Source organism: Piliocolobus tephrosceles, chromosome 7 (assembly GCF_002776525.5).
Source record: "Piliocolobus tephrosceles isolate RC106 chromosome 7, ASM277652v3, whole genome shotgun sequence".
NCBI lineage: Eukaryota > Metazoa > Chordata > Mammalia > Primates > Cercopithecidae > Piliocolobus > Piliocolobus tephrosceles.
In genome coordinates, this window is record NC_045440.1 from 128,337,411 (window position 1) to 128,352,585 (window position 15,175).

Here is a 15,175-nt window from a genome sequence, read left to right on the forward strand (position 1 = left end):
GCATCACCACCATTCCTGACTCTGAATTTATATGCTACTGAGAAGCAATCATTTTCTCATATTTACTCACACATGAGGACCTAGCAATACAAAATGGACATACCATTAATATAGTAAAAAATCATGTGTTTGGGGTAAAGAAGCAGCACAGTGCATCACTAAAATACCTGGATCAGTTGCTAAACAACAGCAGCAACAAACAGCAGCTGGCTTTTGGTCTCCACCTGCGATGCTGTGTTTTGACTAAAAGTTACTGTACACTGTACTTTATTTTATTTTTTTGCAGTGAGAAGAAACATCGGAAGCACTTGAGGGACCGAAAGTGGGTCCTCCAAGGAGGGGGAGGCATTCTGTTGGATGTTTTAAAAAATCTTTTGTCCAGAGTCATTTGCCTCATCAACAACAGTTTTGTCTTAGAAGTCTTCTTTGCATCCTGGAGAACCTGCCGCTGGCGGGTCCAGCCTGCACTGGTAGGATTTATTACCCTTTGCGGGTATGCTCAGAAAAGATATATCACAGCTAGGAGGATCTCTTTTCCCTTAGGGATGCTGAATAAACCGTCATGCGTCTGTTTTAACTGCGACCCACCACATGAGGTCAGGTGTAAAATTTTCTTCTGTGGCATCATGTCCAAACGGAGACTCAAACAGTTTCAGATTTTGGAACATTTCGGATTTCAGATTTTGCATTAGGAATGCTCAAACTGTACTTAGAAATCAGGGGCAAAGAAACCCTTCCCTAGGCTTAGAGTGACATTGTGGTTGAGATCTGATAGTTGTAGACCAAGCGATCCAGTTCTGTGGTTCTTTTTCCGACCACTGTCAACCACATTGGGCTTTCAGACAAACCTGCAGACAGTGAGGTTGAAACTTCGGTTGGAACAGAAGAGTGATATGTACGTGAACAGCTGCAAAATGTTCTCACTTACGTCTGTGAAACGCAATGCTGGCCAAGGCAGGGGAACTCTTGCATTTTTGTTAACTTACTGACTTTTTTCCCGTTTGGACGTTTCCAGTTACCTTAGTGGGCTTGTTTGTCCTGAGTCCCAGGACATTGTTAAAAATGCCAGTTGGCTCAGGTGGAAGTTACTAGACTAAAACAGTTTTACAGCATGAAAAACCTTTTGGATTTCAGACAGTGATTTATGCATTAGTGACTGTGATGGGGGGCAGGAGGAGTTCTGCAATCTCTATCCCATTATTCATTTCTGTATTGCAACTCCTCTCACATTATCTGATGTAGTGTCAGGGCTTAGCAGATAGTTGAGGAGTACATGAAGGGAGGAGGAATCACTACTAAATAGGCCAAAGCACAAATTCCAACCAGTGATGTTTACAGCTTATTGATGACAGAATTTCCAGGCTGGCTGGAGGCTCGTTTTGACATTTACTGACTTGTACTTTCAGAAAGATCAAGAGGAGCCAGGTGTAGTGGCTCACACCTGTAATCCCAGCACTTTGGGAGGCCGAGGTGGGTGGATCACCTTAGATAAGGAGTTCCAGGCCAGCCTGGTCAACATGTTGAAACCCCATCCCTACTAAAAATAAAAAAATTAACTGGGCGTGGTAGCGGGTACCTCTAATCCCAGCTACTTGGGAGGCTGAGGCAAGAGAATGGCTTGAGCCCCAGAAGCGTTGGTTGCAGTAAACCGAGATTGCGCCAGTATACTCCAGCCTAGATGACAGAGCAAGACTCCATCTCAAAAAAACAAAGAAAGACCAAGGGAGAATCTGTTAGGGCCAGTTGGCCCTGATTTTCAGTTAGGATAATGAGTGGTGTGAGCCTAGGCAAAGTGACCATATCACTGAGTGGGTAATTGGTGAGTGTCCAGGGCCTGCCAGTTCAGTGTGGGGATGGGGGCACAAAGTTCCTGCTGCTAAGTCCCTCTGGAAGGTCATTACGTTCAGGTTAGGGATCATGACATTATTCGCTATTTTTCCTGTCACCTCGCTCTTATCAAGACTTCTGTGTGCAATAACACAGGGGAACACAGGCTTCGAGAATTTGGATCTGGAAGGGGCCCATGTTTATCCACTGTGCCTGCTGACCATAGGCATCAGAATTATCTGACATACTGGCTCAAAATACAAATTCTTGATTCCAACTCTAGACCTACTCAACTGGCTTCTTTGAACCAAGTTATTCCTCAAGTTATTCTTATGTACACTAAAATTTGATATCCACTCTTTTCATCCAGCTTATTTTATATGGGAAGAAAATGAAACCCAGAGAAGTAAAGTGATGTCCCTGACATCACACAGCTGGTTTGCAAGAGCAGATGATTCCACTGTGCTATCAGTAGTGCTGAATTCTCTTTTACGTGTTGTTGTAAAGTGTTTTCATCTGTATTCTCCCATTTGGTTTTTCTCAACCACTCTCTACCTGAGAAAATATGTTACTTATTTTCATGTCATGAAGAAAAGATGTTTTTATTTCTATTTCTGTGTCAGCAGTCAGACATGACCTTCTCAAGACAGTTACCACTGGCCCATATGGCACCTTTGTGCAAATTAGGAGAAGGCACTTTTTCTTCCGGGAAAATAAAAGTCTGTCCCATTGTGACCAGCATGTGGGCTGGATGTCAACCCCTCCTCTCATTCTTGGTTGAATGGGCTTGGGCAGTTTCCAACCTGTACGGCTATGCATGACAACGTTGCTCTTAAGGATGAAGATCGTGTCTTGTACTTTGGTTTTTATTTCCCAATGCCTAGCCCAGAGCTAGACTTATACATGTTCAAGAAAGGTGGTTGAAATAAATTGCCCAACGCTACCTGATTTATCAGTAGCAGGACTGGAATCTCTGATTCTAAGGCATGGCTCCCAGATACCTTACACAGGAGACAGCAAACTGAAATCTGAAATGGTGTCTGTACTCCATCTATTGGGAAATTGACCAGTATTATTTATTTATTTATTTTAAGACAGGGTCTCACTCTGTCACCCAGGCTGGAGGGCAGTGGCAAGATCTCAACTCACTGCAATCTCTGCCTACTGGGTTCAAACCATTCTCCTGCCTCAGCCTCCTGAGTAGCTGGGAGTACAGGCACCTGCCACCATGCCCAGCTGATTTTTGTATTTTTAGTAGAGACAGGGTTTCACCATGTTGGCCAGGCTGATCTAGAGCTCCTGACTTCAGGTGATCCGCCGGGTTTGGCCTCCCAAAGTGCTGGGATTACAGGTGTGAGCCACCATGTCCAGCCAAGACCAGTATAATTTAGTTCTCCAGAAATAAATTACTCTGGAGTGACCCCTGAAACCAGTCTTCAGAGTCAAGACTGGATTTGTGGAAATTCCCAACCCTGATGTCAGCACGAAGAAATGTTGCTGAGAATAGCCTAATTCCCCCAACCCCCTTCAACAATTCAAATTTTATCCTCTGCGTTTGGCAGAAGTTAAATAACAGTTTTCAGTTGCAGAGCAAAAAGTTCACTATCAACCCATTTCTGCAATCCCTTGAAAGGTATAAACACCTGAACACTGGCAGTCCCACCTGGCCCGTAATCATGGTAGTGGCACTTTGGCCTAGTAATAAACATCCAACTCTTAGCCTTTTTATTACACTGCTCTTTCAAAAGAAGCATTTAGCTAATGTTATCAGAGAGAGGGGCCTGTTTCCCCTCAGAATGCCTCTGAGGAGAACTTTTTTATTGACCAGGGGTGGAACATTCTCAGCTTCAGCTATAAATAATAGACTTGCCAACTTTTATTGAGCTTTTTGCAGGGGCCAGGCTATGGGCTCAGAGCTCAGGGCTTTCCTGATTCTCTCATTTCATCCCCACAGTCACCCTATGAAGTAGGTGTTATTATCCTCATTTTACAGATAAGGAAACTGAGTCAGAGTGGTTAAGTAACTTGCTCAAGATTACATAACTAGTAAGTGGCAAAGCCAGGACTCAAACTCATACCCCAGGGTCTCTGACTACTAACCTGTTGTATTAGTCCATTCTCACACTACTAATGGAGACATACCCGAGACTGGGTAATGTATAAAGGAAAGAGGTTTAATTGACTCACAGTTCCACATGGCTGGGGGAGGCCTCACAATCATGGTGGAAGGCAAAATGAATGTCTTACATGGCGGCAGGCAAAAGGGCATGGTGTAGGGGAACTCCCCTTTATAAAACCATCAGCTCTCTTGAGACTTATTCACTATCATGTGAACAGCATGGGAAGAATTCGCCTCTATGATTCTATTACCTCCTGCCTGGTCCCTCCCACAGCACGTGGGGATTATTCAATTCAAGGTGAGAATTGGGTGGGGACACAGAGCCAAACCATATCACCTGTGTTGCTAACTCTCACACCATACTCCCTTAGCCGTGGCGAACTGTGGACTAGGTGCTGGGCACAAAGACCTGGGGACTGAGCCTCATCTTTTTTGTGGGCATTTATGCTTTTCTATGTTCATGGAGTGCTTACTGTGTACTCAACACCATGCCCAACAGTTTTCACGGATTCATATGCATTTTCTCATTTAATCCTTAAAGGAAACCTGTGAGGAAGCACTATTGCTCCCACCATCCTTGTGAGAAGGTCAAGCCACTCACTCAAGGAGAAGGTAGGATTCCAAGTGTAGGTTTGCATGACTCCGAAGCTTGTTCTCACCCAATGGACCACCCTTCTGTCTAGCAGCGCAAACAGAAATGCAGATTCCTGGGTCAAACGCTGGATCTACTGAATCACAATCTCTGGCAGTGGGGCCAGGAAATCTGTTTTTCTGCCAAATAGCCCAGGTGGGTGTAATGTGCCTTATGTTTAGAATTCACTTCTCTGTCTTGATGCTGGCAATGTAGACATGTCCACGTTTTGAAAATGCATGGATTGTACATTTCTGATATATGTACTTTCCTTTACCAATCTTATATCTTAAAAAGTTTGCTTAAAAAGTCCCCCCTATGTAGGACACAGTCTTTTCACTATGAACACTTTGCTTCTTTGCTAGTCTATCTCACACGTCATCACACTGTTAAATTTCCAACTGTAATTCGCGTGGGACCACACGGCGCACCGGGCCTGAAAAACCAGGCTATGAGAATGTCCTGGAATCACCTCCTTCCTGCCTTAACGCAATCACACAAAGGTTACCAGCAGTTCTCATTTCCTTTTCTCCAGATAATTCCTCCGAAATAGATTACCCAAGTGCCACACTCTGAAAACTTCCATCGTGTTCTCTCAACCCTGAAACCCAAATCAGTACAAAACGGTCCCTTGGGGCCATCCCTCTTGACTAATTCTCAAAGTTTCCACCACCAAGTTGTGGGGTGGTACCGGGAACTTCTCCTTTTGGGCTTATTTGGCCCATGAATCACTCTTTGACTAACCTCGTCAGCTGTTGTTTTCCCCTCAACACTCGGTGAGAGTTTTTCTTCCCCTTCCACCTTCCTTGTCTTCTTTTGGAACCTCTGTAGAACCTCACAACAGAAATGTCTTACTCTTCAACCTCTATTGATTCATTCACTCATTTATTCTTTCACTTACTTATTTACAGACATTTATTAAGCATCCACATGTACCAGGAACTCTGCTAGGGGCAAGAATTTAGAAAATAAATAAGAATGTGGGCCCTTTCCTCATGGAACACAAAGTGTTTCCAAGTCACTTTTGACAAATACTTCTGGAGCTAACTCTTTTAATAATAATGATCTTGCCGTTGATGATATTTTTGAGCCTTTCTTCATGGCAGAACCTCTAATAGTTATTTTAGATGTATTGCTTAATATCCTCAACAACTTCGTGAGGTAGGTACCACTATTGTCTCCAGATAATACAGATGGAGGGAATCGAGGCCCAGAGAAGTCATATCGTTTTCCCAAGATCACATAGTTCATAAGGGCTGAATTCTAGAGCTAATCCGGAGTCTGACCCCAGAGACAGGCCTTTTTGATTACCACAGTCTATCTGAGTGCTACAAACCATCCAATGAGAAGTGTCGGAAGTGCAAGGAAAATAGACAAAAGAGAGAGGAAGAAAGATGTTAAACAAGACTCTGGTGAGAACGTAATTTTACCCTGGTTGACCCTGGACGTAAGGGCATCTGAAAACTACATTGGCTATAAAAGTGTGTTTCCAGCTTCCTGGAGCCATCCTTTCTAAAAGATAATGTGTTCCCCAAACCATAGAACTATAAAATCTCAGAGCTGGGCAGGATCTTGATGTGGTATAATTCAAATCCCATTAGATGCTGAATCTCTTTACAATCTCATCATCAAATCTGAAACCTGTCAGCCCATGGCTTCCATTCATCTGCGTAAGTTCTGCGTTGTGGGAAAGTAATGGCAAAAACTGCCATTACTTTTCTACCAACCTCAGAGCTTGATACTAGTAATCATTTCCCAATGTATATGTGGGATATGATGAGGTTTATCTTCAAATAATTTAATCAATCTTTTATTCTTTAATTTATAATAACCGTCCTCCCTCTTTTCTTCCTTTTACTCCTTTTTTTCCTTTTTGCCTTTGTTAGATGCCCAGGCACGCCACAGTACCAGGCGTTATCAGTACCAGCTCACATTCCTTTCCTTATTTAAAAAGAAGACTAACATTCTAGCACATTACAGACACCTCTTCCCCTTCCTCTCCACTTTCTTTTACGTGCCCACCTTATCTAAAAAAATTCAAATGTTTAGCCAACCAGGATTAGTTTAAATTATACAACCTGATCCCAGCCAATGGGGAAAGGATACAGGGGCAAGACTTGTGTCAAAAATAAAGGCTCTCATGCCCTTTGTTCAGGTGTGCTCTCGTGGCAATTAGCCAAAGTGCAAAAATAAAATCGCTTTGCTAAAAATCCTTTGTTCAAGTGTTCAATTTCTTTAAAATTTTAAGTGTTATTCCTAACATATACCTATTTCAAAAATCACATTCTACAACTTGAATATACACAGTTTTTTCCATTTTGACTTCAGTAAAGCTGGGAACTAATGTTATGCTCTTCAGGAGTTCTCATGTTCTTTGATTCGTCTGTCCATACCTGAATCAAATTCACTTGTTTATCAGTTAAGTCACAAAATACTATGTCATGAATCTTCCAGGTCCCTCAGAAATGCCACAGGTGGCAGGGGCTTCAATTCATACAGACCAACAGTTGTCTCCTTTAAGGATCTCAGGTGCAAATGCCTTTGGGGTCAGTCAAGTTACATGGATGAGTGAAGCATGCAGGGGGTAAGAACCGTGATGAACCAAACAGCACACCCTCTGGACAACAATAGCCATGTGGTACTGTAGGATTGCCAGATCTTTCAATTTGTCAAGCCAGAAATCTAATTTTTTTAAATGTAAACTTTTCTAATTTTTAAATATTGAAAAACAATTCCATTTTTTGGCGGGGGGAGTGGAGGATGAAGTCTCTTTCTGTTGCCCAGGCTGGAGTACAATGGTGCAATCTCGGCTCACTGCAACTTCCGCCTCCCGAGTTCAAGCAATTCTCCTGCCTCAGCCTCCCAAGTAGCTGGGATTACAGATGCCTGCCACCAAGCCCAGCTAATTTTTCAATTCCAAATTTTAAAATCTGGTGTAGGCCACCATGACGTGGGCCACATTGGATCCCCAGTTGGCCAGTGTGTGACCTCTCGTCCGTGGCACTTGGCTGATGTGAAGCCTTGGGAAGGGACAGTCGGAGGAAAACATGCAGAAGTGAGAACTGATGCTGAGATGGCAAGCAAGAAGCAGAGTCGGGATTGACAATTAGGGGAAGTATCCTGGAAGGAGGAAAGCCAGAGGGAAGAAGGGAGTTTCCAGGATCCTTGAATTACATGGAATCATTATACAGAATTGTTCAGAGGCACTCTGAATTATGTTCCAAGTTCGCAGAAGTCTCAGAGATAGAAGGAGACCACCACCAGGAAAGAATTTAGATTCCCCCCTTTTAACTTCTTTGATTACATGACCATATTGCTCATTTGTGCCATATATTATATAGTGTATATATAGAGATATATATGCACACACGGTAGTGAATATATATGTATATATAAATTCAAGTTTTTAGTCATTAAATAAACTTTAGAGCAATATGAAATAAATTTCATGAAAAAATGGCTCCTACACAGCAGTTATTTTCTTTGTATACCCTACTGATAATTGTTTTTTCTTTTTTAGAGACAGGGTCTCACTCTGTCACCCAGGCTGGGGTACAGTGGCACAATCATAGCTCAGGGCAACCTCAAACTCTTCGTCTCAAGCCACCCTCCTGCCTTGGCCTCCCTGGAATTACAGGCATGAGCAAGGACATGGAACCCCTATCCATAATTTTATTCTCGGCTGTAGACTAATTGTGCATACAATGGTAAGTGTACCTTTAGGGTTGTTGCAGAAAGGCTGGGGTCTGTTTTCAGTAGGCATGGGTTTTATACTCAGCTCTGTTGCTTTTAAGCTGTGTGATCTTGAGAAGTTACTTAACCTTTGTGGGCCTCACTTAGTATTTCTCATTTGTAAAATGAGAGCATCTGGAAGATTCTATCAGAAATGAACAGAGAATATCACTTTAAGCCTAAGGCTTCATTATTCTCAGGGCTACAGTTAAGAACCGGCTGTTGCCCAAGGGAGTCATTCTGGTTCTGTTGTTTAAGGGCCCATGGAATAGTTAATGCTCTGAATTGGATAATGGCTTCAGCATGTCCTGAGAAAGGAGAACAAAACATAAAAGTATTTTTCCTTAAAAATTTACTTTTATTTAGATGGGATTTAGACATGACCTGCCAAACCTTCCTCAGAAACATTCCTCAAATACTCTTCACATCCATCCCCATAGCTCAGCCTAAGCCTTCTCTCTGATCTTCCTGCCTTTAGTCTCTCCTTTCTTGGCAGAACTTTCTTCCTAAAAAAATATTCAACATCCCATTCCCCTAAAGCAAAACCAGCAGATGACCTGGTGCCTGTGGGATCAGGTCAAACTCCTTGGCCTGGCATTCATTCAGGGCGCCTCCACCTTACCCTCAGCTCCTGTCTTCCCTCAGCCTCCCAGTCCCTTCAGTGCCTGTGTTCCCATCAAAGTGAACTTCTCACCATCATGCAGGCAAACCATACCCTTTCATGACACCATGCATTTTTTTTTTTTTTGAGACGGAGTCTCGCTCTGTCGCCCAGCCTGGAGTGCAGTGGTGTGATCTCGGCTCACTGCAAACTCCACCTCCCAGGTTCACGCCATTCTCCTGCCTCAGCCTCCCAAGTAGCTGGGACTACAGGCGCCCGCCACCGCGCCCGACTAATTTTTTTTTTTTTTTTTGGATTTTTAGTAGAGATGGGGTTTCACCATGTTAGCCAGGATAGTCTCTATCTCCCAACCTTGTGATCCACCCGCCTAGGCCTCCCAAAGTGCTAGGATTACAAGCGTGAGCCACTGCACCCGGCAACACCATGAATTTTTAAATCCTGCTCCCTCTGCATGGATTGTTTATTTGCATCTTGACAAACCCCTAATTCTCTTTCTAGGTACTGGGGATTCTGTGGGATATAGGTGGTGATGTTAGACCTTCCACATACAGCTGCACTGTGCCTGACACAGGATAGTAAGAAGGTACTCAGTGAATGCTATTTTGGTGGGTGAATGAATGGAGGGATGAATCCTTGAATAAGCGAGTGAACCAGTAAGCAAATGAATGATGAATGGATCAGTAAATGGAGAGTTGGAAGGATGAATGAAAGAGTGAATGGACAAATGAAGAAGTGAATGGTGGAATAAATAAGGAGACACATGAATGCAGGCAATTAATTCATGGTTTTTAAAAAGCCAGACTATGTGGCCAGAAAGGAAAACAGAAATGGCAGAAGAGAGACAAATGAAAGCCCCCTTTTGTTTCTCTGCAGCTACCAGCAGAAGGGCTAGTGCTGCTCTCTCTTCTTTCTGGCTCCAACCTCGACTGTTCTTTTGCCCTGGGTTACCTTGACTTTGGCCCAAGGAGAAGTTGACTCCTTGCCTGGACACAGTCTGCTATCTCTTCCCCTGTGTTTTCAGAACAGGCCACTCATCCTTTGCACAAGTAGAGAGCGTGCACCTGAGAAGACTCGCAAGCTGTGACTCTTGGGGAGAGAGCAAGGAGGAGGATGCTGGGAAGGTGGGTTCTGTGGTCTCACACTGATGGAAAAAAAAAAAAAAAAAAAGAGAGAGACAACGCCAGGCCCAGTGGCTCACGCCTGTAATCCCAGCACTTTGGGAGGCTGGGGCAGGTGGATCACGAGGTCAGGAGATCAAGACCATCCTAGCTAATACAGTGAAACCTCGTCTCTACTAAAAATACAAAAAATTAGCCGGGCATAGTGGCGGGTGCCTGTAGTCCCAGCTACTCGGGAGGCTGAGGCAGGAGAATGGTGTGAACCTGGGAGGCGGAGCTTGTAGTGAGCAGAGATAGCACCACTGCACTCCAGCCTGGGCGACAGAGCGAGACTCCGTGTCAAAAAAATAAAAAATAAAAATAAAAAGACAAATGGTTTTCTTTCCTGTTATTATTTTGAAAGTCTTGCAGCAGTTCAACGGAGCCAGGGAAGCTTTGGGATGTCATCCTGCTGGGTCCCTGGAAGGATTTTCTTCACTGATAGCCTGGTCCTCACCACAGGAGGTGCCAGGGTACATGTGTCTTCACACTTCCCTGCTTCTGTAGCTTAACTTGTCCCCATTCCCCACTCTGCAGTCAGGATACCTGTGAGAGCTGCCATTGATTGAGTACTTAACATTTCCTGCATATGATCTTATTTCATCTTTATAACACTTATGCGGTAGGTATTTTTATCCTCATTATATAAATGTGGAAATTGTGTCCCAGTATAGTAAGACTGTATAGTAAGTTTAGGTAAGTGGCCCTAGTCCATATAGGGATCTGTACGTAGTGAAACTGGGATTCAAATACAGAGTTGTTTGACTCCAGAGTCCATACTCACAAACAGTACATGGTATGGCTATTAGGATTTCTCTAAGAGTGTATCCTAGGATCCCCACATGAGACAGATGGCCCGTTCTAAAGGCGTTATTGAGGGGAGTTTAATAAGGGATCGGCTCAAATGTGTGGGTGGTGTTCAGGGAAACTGAGGAAGGCTGGCGAAACCCCGGGGGCTAGCAACAGCAGGGAGCTGCTTCCACCCTTAGATCTGAAGACATCAGGGCAAGCAGCGTTTTCCTGAACTGGAGAGAAGGAGCCACCTGACAAGAATTGTGCCCTTGGCAGAGAACTCCAGACAATGGCCATTCAAGGCCTGGCAGCCTGGGAGCCGGGAGCGAACACCCCGTCCTGTCTCTCAGCTCACCCTCCTCCCCGCCCGAAGCCACCTATTGTCCAAATCCGAATCCAGCCTTGGCCAGGCATAGTGGCTCACTCCTGTAATCCCAGCACTTTGGGGGGCCGAGGTGGGCGGGTCACTTGAGATCAGGAGATCAAGACCAGCCTGGCCAACATGGTGAAACCCTGTGTCTACTAAAAATACAAAAATTAGCAGGGCATGGTGGCACATGCTTGTAATCCCAGCTTCTTGGGAGGCTGAGGTGAGAGGATCACTTGAATCTGGGTGGTGGAGGTTGCAGTGAGATTGTGAGATTGTGCCATTGCACTGTAGCCTGGGCAACCAACGAGACTCTGTCTCAAGAAACAAACAAACAAACAGAAAAATAAATCCAGCCTTAATGGGAGGGCACAGCAGCCTACTGAGGCAATCTATAGAGGTCAGCCTCCCAGGGTACAGAGCAGCAGGGAGTGGGCTGGAGAACAGATCTGGAGGGTAATATCTAGCCAAGTGGTAAGCTCAAATTTGATTTTCTTTGGGAACTCTTTTGGGATCTTACCCAAATCAGAATAAAACATTTTGAACTGCCAGGGTAATGTCCCTTGTACCTCCATTCATTATGAACTTCCACTACTTTCTCTTTTAGGTGGATTTCGTATGTGTGTGTATATATCATCTGTCTCCCTACCAGAACACAGTACTTTGAAATTATGTTCAGTGTCAAACCATCTTTAGGCCTCTCTTCTCTCCCCAGGTGTTAACACAGAGCTTGGCACTTTGTGGGCCTTCAGAATGATTGGATACATTTGCTGAGTGCTGGTATCACAGGGGATTTTCTCTGGACAAGGGTAGTTTGTTCAAGTGTTGTTTATTGTGCCAAGTTAATAGGTTTGCATTGCATGCTTCCTGCTTTTGTAAATTTTCAAAGCATGCAAGCCAGATCTAATAGTTCTAATTACTTAACTAGAGGCCTCAATTCTTTTTAGAACTCTATGGGGCCTCTATCTCTGAGTTTCCGTATTCCTTGTTTACTTATTAATGTCAGAGTTTGGACTACCTTTATACTTGTTATGTACTTTGATTCTTCCCCAACAAAACTAGAAACATCAGGGAATAGATAGTACACGAAGTGATATGAGAGAGTATCAGAGGAGGTGTCAGAATACTCTTCCACTGCCTACTGTTAGGAAAGTGGCCAAACCTCTTTGAACCTCAGTTTTCTCATCTGCAAAATGGGGATAACAAGTAAGAACATGCATGTGAGGGTTCTGAAGCTAATACACGCAAAAGTGTTTATGATTTTTAACTGGAGCAAGATGGTGGATTTTAGTGACTCTCAGACAATTCTTCTACTGTAATGTTTAGAGCTGTCACAGTAAAAGGCTACAAAGAAAGGCAGAGGGCTTTGGGGATAGAGTATCAGAGAGCAAGTGTAGATTGCAATTGTCTCCTACTGACTATCTTAATAATCCTGAGTATTTGCAGGTTATAAATAGATTAATCTAATGTGAAAGAAATGAAATTAAAAGTATTAATGCAAAAGGTTGGCATTAAAAGTTTCAAAAATAGAAGCTAGGCTGGAATTTTGGAAGTAAAATTCCATCATGTTCTAGAACAGGGTGGGCAAACGTTTTCTATAAAGGGCCAGAGAGTGAATATTTTAGACTTTATGAACTGGTCTTTGTCCTGTCATACACAAAAGTAGCCATACACAAACCATAAATGGATGGGTGTAGCTGTGTTCCAATAAAGCTTAACTGCAAAAATTGGTGGCAGTCTAGATTTTGTCTGTCACCATAATTTATCAACTCCTCTTTTAAATGAGCTCAGCTTTCTATGCCAATACAAGCTAGAGAAATTGCCCACTGTCTCCTTTATTGTTATGTTAGATTATAAGAGAGGGAATTGACATTTATTGAGTACTTGACATCCGTCACTATACAAAGCATATTATACAGATAATCTCATTTAATCCCATGAAGACGGTGCTAGTATTACCTGTATCTCCAGTGCACATTTGTAAGTGATTGAGCTGGGATCCAAATGTGGTCCTGTCTCACTCTAAAGCTCAAACTCAGTCCACCTCACATTACTTACAGGTATGTCAAGCCTTTTTATTTTATTTTTATTTATTTATTTATTTTGTCAAGCCTTTTAGCATTATGTTTAGTCCACTAATATTTGATGTAATTATCTATACATCAAATTTGAAACTAGGCCTACTATTTTGATATTTGTTTTCTGTTTTTCTCATTTGTTTTTAATTTTTATGTTCTACCTTCCTGCCGTCTCTTGCTTTAATTCAATGTTTCTTAATATTTTTCCTTATCACCTCCTAATGAGCCATTTAGACATTTTTTCCTAATCATATCCCCCTGAATTTTAATACCACAAATATACTGTATATCTATTTATATACTCTATGTATATCAGTGCTTTACATGTTACAATAGGTAAGATTATTTTATTTCCAAGAACCAGTTTTCAGCTCCTTTGGTGCAATATTGACCTGTTTGAGAATGCATGGCTTAGTTGAATAATTCATGGAACTTCATTTCAACTTATATATTGGCTTCTTAGCTATACTTTGTATTTTTTTACTGGTTGCTCTAAAGATTAAAATAAACATCTTTAATTTTTCCCAATGTATTTAGAGTTAATGTTATACCACTTCATGTAAAATGTAAGAACTTTATAATTATACAGGTCCATTTTACCCACCCACTTCCATTCTTTGTACCAGGTTGTCACAGGTGTTACATCTATTTAAGCTATAAAGCTCTAAGACAATGCTATATTTTTTGTTTAAACAGGCATATGGATTTTAAATAAATAAAAAATAATTTTCATATTTATTCAAGAATTTACTTTTTCTGATACACATTTTTCTTTCCTAAAGATATGTTTCCATTTTGTATAATTTCCCTTTGGCTCTAAGGGAAATTTACTGTTTTTTTTTTTTTTTTTTTTTGAGACAGTCTTACTCTGTCACTGAGGCTGGAGTGTAGTGATACGATCTCAGCTCACTGTAACCTCTGCCTCCCAGGTTCAAGCAATTCTTGTGCCTCAGCCTCCCAAGTAGCTGGGACTACAGGCGCAGGCTGCCATGCCAAGCTAATTTTTGTATTTTTAGTAGAGATGGGGTTTCACCAGGTTGGCCAGGCTAGTCTTCAACTCCTGACCTCAGGTGATCCACCTGCCTCAGCCTCCCACAGTACTGGGATTCCAGGTGTGAGCCAGCGTGCCTGGCCACTGTCTCTTTACAACGCTGATCTTCTGACAGCAAATTCACTCAGTCGCGTTAAAGGATATTTTCACTCAATATAGAATTCTGGATTGACGGGTTTTTTCTTGCAGCAGTTTCAAGATTACATTCTGCTGTCTTCTCTATAATTTCTAATGAAAAGTTAGGAATTATTCAAATTATTGTTACCCAGTTATTAGTATTCTCTGACTGCATTCAAGATTTTTTTCTGTCTTTGGTTTTTAGTAGTTTGACTATGATTTCACTAGATGAAGTTTTCTTCAGTGGTATTCACTGAGTTTCTTGAATCTGTAAGTTTACATCTTCCACCAAATTTGGGAACATTTGGTCATTATTTCATATTCAAATATTTTTTCTGCCCCACTTCCTCTCAATTACACATATATTAGACTAGTATTTTCGCACAGGTCATTAAAACTGTTCATTTTTTTCAAGCTTTTCTCTTTCTCTCCTTCAAATTGGATAATTTTATTGATCTATCTTCAAATTTACTGGCTCTTTCTCCTGTGAATTTTCATTCTGCTATTAAGCCATTCAGTGACTTTAAAATTTCAGATACTCTATTTTTTTCAGTTTTAGGATTTCCATTTGGGTTTTTTTTTTTTTTTTTTTGGTTGCTATTTTTATTTTTCTTCTGAGATTTCCTGTCATTTCATTCATTACAAGCATATTTCCTTTATATCCTTGAATATAGTTATGATA